Source organism: Lithobates pipiens, unplaced genomic scaffold, assembly GCF_037356315.1.
Source record: "Lithobates pipiens isolate NorthernLeopardFrog02 unplaced genomic scaffold, aLitPip1_a1.2 Scaffold_22, whole genome shotgun sequence".
NCBI classification, from domain to species: Eukaryota; Metazoa; Chordata; class Amphibia; order Anura; family Ranidae; genus Lithobates; species Lithobates pipiens.
This window is the reverse complement of record NW_027507784.1, coordinates 287,769,646-287,777,903: the sequence shown is the minus strand read 5'-3', so window position 1 is coordinate 287,777,903 and position 8,258 is coordinate 287,769,646.

The following is an 8,258-nucleotide window of genomic DNA, read 5'->3' as shown; positions in this document are numbered from 1 at the left end:
CTACAAAGAAATGGTGTACCTTGGAAAACCAACAGCATTTTTGCAGGAATCCGAGGAAGAAGCCATCATGGGACAACAGCCAGCCACACATTTCCCCAAAAAAGATTAAAAAAAAAAAAAACACCTGACCCCACTGCAGTCTGGATCCTAGAATTGGAACTTAGCATGGAGGGGCCAAGGCTGACATTGAAAGTGGAAAGCCTGTTCATCATCTTGTCACTTAATATTTACTGAAGGGCTGTTAATGTATATTCTTCAGCTTGAATAAGACGTTCTACAGAAAACCCCTGTACTTTGGAACGACAGCAGCATTGTAACAGTAAGGCAAAAAAGGAGACCATCATAAGACGACAGCCACTGCACAAGTTGCGGAAAAAAGTTAAAAAAAAAAAAAAAACCTGACTCTACTGTAGCCTGGATCCCAGAATTGGGACCTTCAGGACAAGTCTGACATTGAAAATGTTAAACCTAATCATCATCAGCACATGCAAATATGTTTGAGCTGTTGACCCCCAGAGGTAATCCAGAGCATATGTATTGTACACCAAAAAGTCCCAAAGGCCACATTTCATCCAGTGCCTGAAAGATTAAAAATGTATTGAATTTCCAAAGAGCACAAGCTTCCATCTCCACCACCGTCCACTACTATGAAACCATGATTTAGGACAACATCATCCACGAGGCAATGACATATGAGCCTAAAACCTGCCCCACTGCAGCCTGGATCCCAGAATCAGGACTTACAATGCAGGGCAAGGCTGACATTGAAAATATTTACTGTAGGGCTGTTAATGTATACTCTTAAGCTTGAACAAGACGCTCTACAGAGGACCTTGGAACGAGAGCAGCATTGTAGAAGGAAGCCATCATCTGACGACAGCCAGCCGCAAATGTCGAGTAAGGAGACCAAAACGGACCCTACTGCAGCCTGGATCCCAGAATTGGGACTTAACATGCAGGACAAGGCTGACATTCAAATTGTTCGGCCTATCAGCTAAACTGTTGCCCAGACTGTAGTCACCATAGTAAGCAATCACTTCACAAATATGTGGATAAGAATGGTTGGCAAACGTGTAACACCCATTTTAAGACAAACTATTCAGTTGCACTTTGATTTTCAGGAAGAACACGATTTTGTAACAACTCGTGAAGGTAAACAGGTGGTGATGGCGGATGGTGAAATGGATTATACGTCAGCTGCCTTTAAACAGATTAAGGAAAGCTATGAAGTTCTTCAGGACCCTCTAAAACACATTTAATTTTTAAAAGACCAGCAGGGACAAAACCATTACAGATGTGTGATGTACTCCGCTTCAAATTTGGTTGAGCTTTTGACTCTTGGAGGTAATTCAGAGTATAAGTATGTCAAAAAGCTCCTAAGGCCACATTTTATTCAGGGCCTACAAAATAAAAAATGTACCCTACTTTCCATGAGACACAAGCATCCACTACCATGACCACCTAAATGCACAAAAAGCATAATTTTGGTTTGACCCACCAATTGATATTTTTTTTTCTCATATTCGGTATGCAACAAACCATCTCCTGGATATGAGAAGGTAGGAGTAGAGTAGAGGAGAAATAGAGTAGCATAGAATAGAGTAGAAGTAGAGGATCAGTAAAGTAGAAAGGAGTATGAGTAGTGTACAATAGAGTAGCAGCAAAGTAGAGTAATGCAGAGTAGCAGTAGCGTAGGAGTAAAGTAGTAGTAGAGAAGAATTAGCGTAGGAATAGAGTAGGGGTAGGAGTAGTACAGTATGAATAGACGTAGAGTAGGAAGAGGAGTAAAGTAGGAGAGGAGTAGAGTAGACTAAACTAGAAATAGAGTAGTGCAGACTAGAGTAAGAAAACAGTAAATACTTAAATAAAAAATAAAAATAATTAAAAAAAAGGGAATACGGTGGTATCTTGTATTACGATTAATCCGTTCTAGAAGAATGCTTATAATTCAAAGCACTCGTAAATCAAAGGGAGTTTCCCATAGGAAATAATGGAAACTCAAATAATCCGTTCCAGTGGCACTGCTAGTGTATGCAGTACCACATGTAACCAGAGGTGGGGGCGGAGACATTCGGAAATACTCGGGGCCACTCGGATGCACTCAGAGGCTTGGAGACACTCAGGAACTGGTTCAGCAGTAGAGTACAGTTGGAGTACTGTAATGCATATTCTTCAGCTTCGACAAGACGCTCTACAGGGGATCCCTGTACCATAGAACAACAGCAGCATTGTGACAGGAATGCAAAAAAAGAGGCCATCATATGATAACAGACAGCTGCACAAGTTGCAGAAAAAATAAAAAAAACTGACACTACCGCAGCCTGGAACCCAGAATTGGGACTTAGCTTTCAGGACAAGGCCGACACTGAAAATGTAAAACTTGTGCATCACCATCAACATATGCAAATATATTTGAGCTGTTGACCCCTGGAGGTAAACCAGAGTGTATGTACTGTACATCAAAAAGCCCCTAAGGTCACATTTAATCCAGTGCCTGAAAAATTTTAAAAGTACTGAATTTCCCAAGAGCCCAAGCCTCCATCCCGACCAAAATGCAGCGCAATGCAACCATGATTTGGGACCAGATCATGTACAAGGCAACTAAATATGAGCCTAAAACCTGATGCCACTTCAGCCTGGATCCCAGAATTATGACTTAGAATGCAGGGCATGGCTGACATTGAAAATGCTGTTGCCTGGGCGGTAGTCAACGTACTGAGCAATCAGTTCACAAATATGCGCATAAGAATGGTTGGCAAATGTGTAATACACATGTTAGGGCCAACTATTCAGTTGCACCTTGACTTTCAGGCTTTTGTAACAGCTTGGGAAGGTAAACAAGTTGTGATGGCGGACAGTGAAATTGATTATACATCAGCTGCCTTTAAACAGATTGAGGAAAGCTATGAAGTTCTTCTTCAGGACCCTCTAAAACACATCACATTTTTAAAAGACCAGCAGGAAGCAAAGGATTACAGTTGGTTGAGCTTTTGACTCCTGGAGGTAATCCAGAGTGTCAAAAAGCCACATTTTTTTTCAGTGCCTACAAAATAAAAAAAAGTGCCCCATTTTTCATGAGACACAAGCATCCATCGACATAACCACCCAAGTCCACAAAAGCATAATTTCGGCTGGACCATCCAGTAGCTACTTTTTCTCTTATTTGGTCTGCAACAAACCATGTTCCGCATATGAGAAGGTAGGAGTAGAGTAAAGCAAGAGTAGAGTAGTGCAGAATAGGAGTATAAGTGGAGGAAAGACAAATCAGAAATGAGTAGTGTAGAATAGAGTAGCAGCAAAGTAGAGCAATGCAGAGTAGTAGTAGAGTAGGAGTAAAGTAGAAGTAGAGAAGAATCAGGCCGCGTACACACGCGGGGACTGTTCGCTCAACTTTGTCCGCTGAACAGTGTTTCGGCGGACAGTCCGCTCGTGTGTGGGTCTTCAGCGGACAGTTTCAGCGGACAGTCTGCTGAACAAAGTTTTTCGGAAATTCCGAAAAACTGTCCGCTGAAACTTTGTTTCAGCGAACAGTCCCCTCGTGTGTAGGCTTGTTCGTCAAACTAAGTTCCGCGCATGCTCAGAAAGGATTTACACGCCGAAGTTTGCATTGCAGTGTATAGGACGTCGTATTTTTCGTCCTGTCGTACGTGCCGTTCACGTCATCGCGCACGGTTTCAGCGGACTGTTCGTTCGTCGTGTGTGGGCAAGTCCGTCCATGCTAATTTTGAGCGGACTGTCCGCTGAAACTGTTTGACGGACAAAGTTGAGCGAACAGTCCCCGCGTGTGTACGCGGCCTTAGTGTAGGAGTAGTAGTAGGAATAAGAGTAAAGTAGGAGAAGAAGTACAGTAGGAGTAGAGTTGGAGTACAGAAGACTAAACTAGGCATATAGTACAGTATTGTAGACTAAAGTAGTAATATAGTAATTAAAATTATTAAAAAAATTAAAAATAAGGAATAGAATAGGCTAAAATAGGAATCAAGGAGACTAGAGTGGGGCCTGGCCACAGAGGCATTTTATTTTGCAGCTGCCAAGCCTGAACAAGTATTGCAATGTAAAATAAAAAAATCTGTTTTAATGCAATACTTGCTAAAAAGGGTCTAAAGCACACTGCAGAGGGTTAAGTTGAGTTCAGAATAGAGATGGAGTAGGGTAGACTAGAATAGATGAGATCAGAGCGAAGACTAGAGTAGGAGTAGAAGACAAGGAGTAGGAGCAGAAGTAGCGCAGACTAGAGTAGGAGTAGAGTAGTGTTTAAGTGGAGTAGAGTTAAAGTAGGAGTAAAAGTAAATTAGAGTAGGAGTACAGTAAACTAGAGTAGGAACAGAGTAACATGGGAGTAGAGTAGACTAAAGTAGGATCAGAGTAGAGTAGCAGTAAAGTAGAATAGGAGAATACAAGAATATAGGCATAGAGTAGACTACAGTAGAGCAATAGTAGACTAGAGTAGGTGTAGAATAGGGTAGAAGTAGAGTAAAGTAGGGTTAAATAGAGTAAGAGTAAAATAGAGTAGAGTAGGGTCTGGCCACAGAGCGATTACTTTGATGCCGTTGGCCAGCTTAACATGCATTGCAATGCATGTGAACTAAGAATCCCTGTTTTATGCAAAGTTTGCTAGAAAGGGTGTAGAACACTATGCAGGGGGTTTGGTTCAGTAGTAGTAGAGTACAGGAGGAGTACAATAGGAGTAGAGAAGAGTAGGCATATAGTATAGTTAGAATAACCTAGAGTAGGAGCAGCATAAAGTAGAGTAGAAGTAGAGAAGAAAAGAGTAAAGTAGGTTAGAATAGCGTAGGAGTATAGTAGAGTAGGGCCTGGCCAGAGAGGGATTACTTTGACGCAGTTGGCTAGCTTAAACATTAATTGCAATATATGTGAAATAAAAAATAGTTTTTATGCAGTTTGCTAGAAAAAAATGTATAACACCCTGCAGAGGGTTTGTTCAGAATGTTTAGTGTTAACATATGGTTACATCCCTTTAACACCTGATGCATTATTTTATAATATATATATATTTGCATTTGAGCACAGGTATATCTTATTTCTATTGCACAGTGGAGGACAGTGACCATGCCTGAACCTGTAGCTCTCCTAGAACATGTGTCTATTTGCCCCATATTGGCCCTATATCTACTGAAGTATGCTATAAGCAAGTAAGTATTTGCATTTTGCAAAGTACAGTAGGAATAGAAGTAGAGTAGGGACTGGCCAGAGAGGGATTACTTTAACCACTTCAGCCCCGGACCAATTGTCAGCCTAAGGACCAGAGGTCTTTTTACAATTTCGCACTGCACTGCTTTAACTGGTAATTGCGCGGTCATGCAATGTTGTACCCAAACGAAATTTGCGTCCTTTTCTTCCCACAAATAGAGCTTTCTTTTGATGGTATTTGATTGCCTCTGCGATTTTTATTTTTTGCGATATAAATGGAAAAAGACCGAAAATTTTGAGAAAAAAAGATATTTTCTACTTTTTGTTATAAGAAAAATCGAATAAACTCAATTTTAGTCATACATTTAGGGCAAAATGTATTCAGCCACATGTCTTTAGTAAAAAAAAAAATGTCAATAAGCGTATATTTATTGGTTTGCGCAAAAGTTATAGCGTCTACAAACTAGAGTACATTTTCTGGAATTTACACAGCTTTTAATTTATGACTGCCTATCTCATTTCTTGAGGTGCTAAAATGGCAGGGCAGTACAAACCCCACCCCAAATGACCCCATTTTGGAAAGTAGACATCCCATGGAAATTGCTGAGGGGCATGTTGAGCCCATTGAATATTTTTTTTTTGTCCCAAGTGATTGAATGACACAAAAAAAAAAAGTTTACAAAAAGTTGTCACTAAATTATATATTGCTCACACATGCCATAGTTATATGTGTAATTGCACCCCAAAATATATTCTGCTGCTTCTCCTGAGTACGGGGATACCACATATGTGGGACTTTTTGGGAGTCTAGCCGCGTACGGCACCCCGAAAACCAATCACTGCCTTCAGGATTTCTAAGGGTGCAAATTTTTGATTTCACTCCTCACTACCTATCACAGTTTCGAAGGCCATAAAATGCCAAAATAACACAACCCCCCCCCCCCCCCCCCCCCAAATGACCCCATTGTGGAAAGTAGACATCCCAAGGAAATTAGTGAGGGGCATGTTGAGCCCATTGAATGTTTTTTTTTTGTCCCAAGTGATTGAATAATGACACAAAAAAAAAAGTTTACAAAAAGTTGTCACTAACACCCCTTTCACACCAGGGCGTTTTACAGGCGCTATAGCGTTAGAAATAGCGCCTGCAATCCGCCCTAAAGAAGCTGCACCATTGTATGTAGTGTGAAAGCCCCGAGGGCTTTCACACTACAGCGGTGCGCTAGCAGGACATCAGGGAAAAGTCCTGCCAGCAGCTTCTTTGGAGCGGTGAAGGAGCGGTGTGTTTACCGCTCCTCCCCACTGAAATCAATGGGGCAGCGCTGTATTACCGCCGGCAAAACGCCGCTATTGTGGCGGATTTCCGGCGGTTTTAACCCTTTCGCGCCCGCTAGCGGGGTAAAAGCGCCCCGCTAGCAAGGCCGAAATGCGCCGCAAATCCAGCGGTAAAATAGCGGCGTTTTACCGCAGACGCAATGGGCGGTGTGGTGTGAAAGGGGTCTTAATGATATATTGCTCACACATGCCATTTATATATGTGGAATTGCACCCCAAAATATATTCTGCTGCTTCTCCTGAGTACGAGGATACCACATATGTGGGACTTTTTGGGAGTCTAGCCGCGTACGGCACCCCGAAAACCAATTACTGCCTTCAGGGTTTCTAAGGGTGCAAATTTTTGATTTCACTTCTCACTACCTATCACAGTTTCGAAGGCCATAAAATGCCAAAATAGCACAACCCCCCCCCCCCCCCCCCATGACCCCATTTTGGAAAGTAGACACCCCAAGCTATTTACTGAGAGGCATGTTGAGTCCATGAAATATTTTATATTTTGCCACCAGTTGCAGGAATATTACAATTTTTTTTTTTTGCACAAAGTTGTCACTAAATGATATATTGCTCACACATGCTATGGGCATAAATGAAATTACACCCCAAAATAAATTCTGCTGCTTCTTCCGAGTACGGGGACTTTTTGGGAGCCTAGCCACGTACGGGACCCCGAAAACCAAGCGCTGCCTTCTGGATTTAAATATAAAACGCTACCAAAAAAAACTGTTAGCGATCGCAGGGATCAGGCCTGACTCTGCAAACGCTGCAGTTATGTGTTTAGTGTTTTGTAAGTGACAGTGATCGATCGATACTGCACTTGGGTGGGCTGCGCGGAGGGGCAAAACGCAGGTGCTAGTAGGCATCTGGGCTGATCCTGCTAACAATGCGTTTTTTTGGAACCCTAAACTGCTGGGGATGCTAGTATAGATCTGATCAGATCAGATATTGATCTGTTCAGATTCTATACCACTACAGGAGGTTTATGCTTTGCGCGTGGGTGTTAGTGGTACTGGCACTAACCTAGCGCTGCCTGGGGCGACGCAGACCCTGATACTAAAAGCTAATTGATATCACCCGCCGGGTGATCAGGGGGTTAAACCTTTATTGGGTAATAAATGGTGGGTGCCCTGATGCTATAAAAAGCAAACTAACCAGAGTCACCCGTAACACTTATACGGTGATCACTGGTGAAAAGGGTTAACTAGGGGCAAACAGGGGGTTCAAATTTTTATTAGGTAGTATATGGAGGTCCCTGGCGCTATATAAAAACCTAACGGGGAACCTAAATAACTAACTGGCTAACCAGCGTCACCAGTGACACTTATACGGTGATCGCTGGTGAAAGGGTTAATTAGGGGCAATCAGGGGGTTAAAACCATTATTGGGTAGTATATCGGGGTACCTAGCGCTATAAAAACCTGGCGGTGACCCTAAAAAAATAACTAGCTACCTAATGGCACCAGTGACACTAATGCAGCGATCAGAAAAACGATTGCTTAGTGACACTGGCAAAAGGGGGTGAAAGGGTTAACTAGGGGCAATCAGGGGGGTAAAACCATTATTGGGTAGTATATGGGGGTACCTAGAGCTATAAAAACCTGGTGGTGAACCTAAAAAAATAACTAGCTACCTAGTGACACTAATGCAGCGATCAGAAAAATGATCGCTTAGGGACACTGGCAAAAGGGGGTGAAAGGGTTAACTAGGGGTAATCAGGGAGTTAAAACCATTATTGGGTAGTATATGGGGGTACCTAGCGCTATAAAAACCTGGCG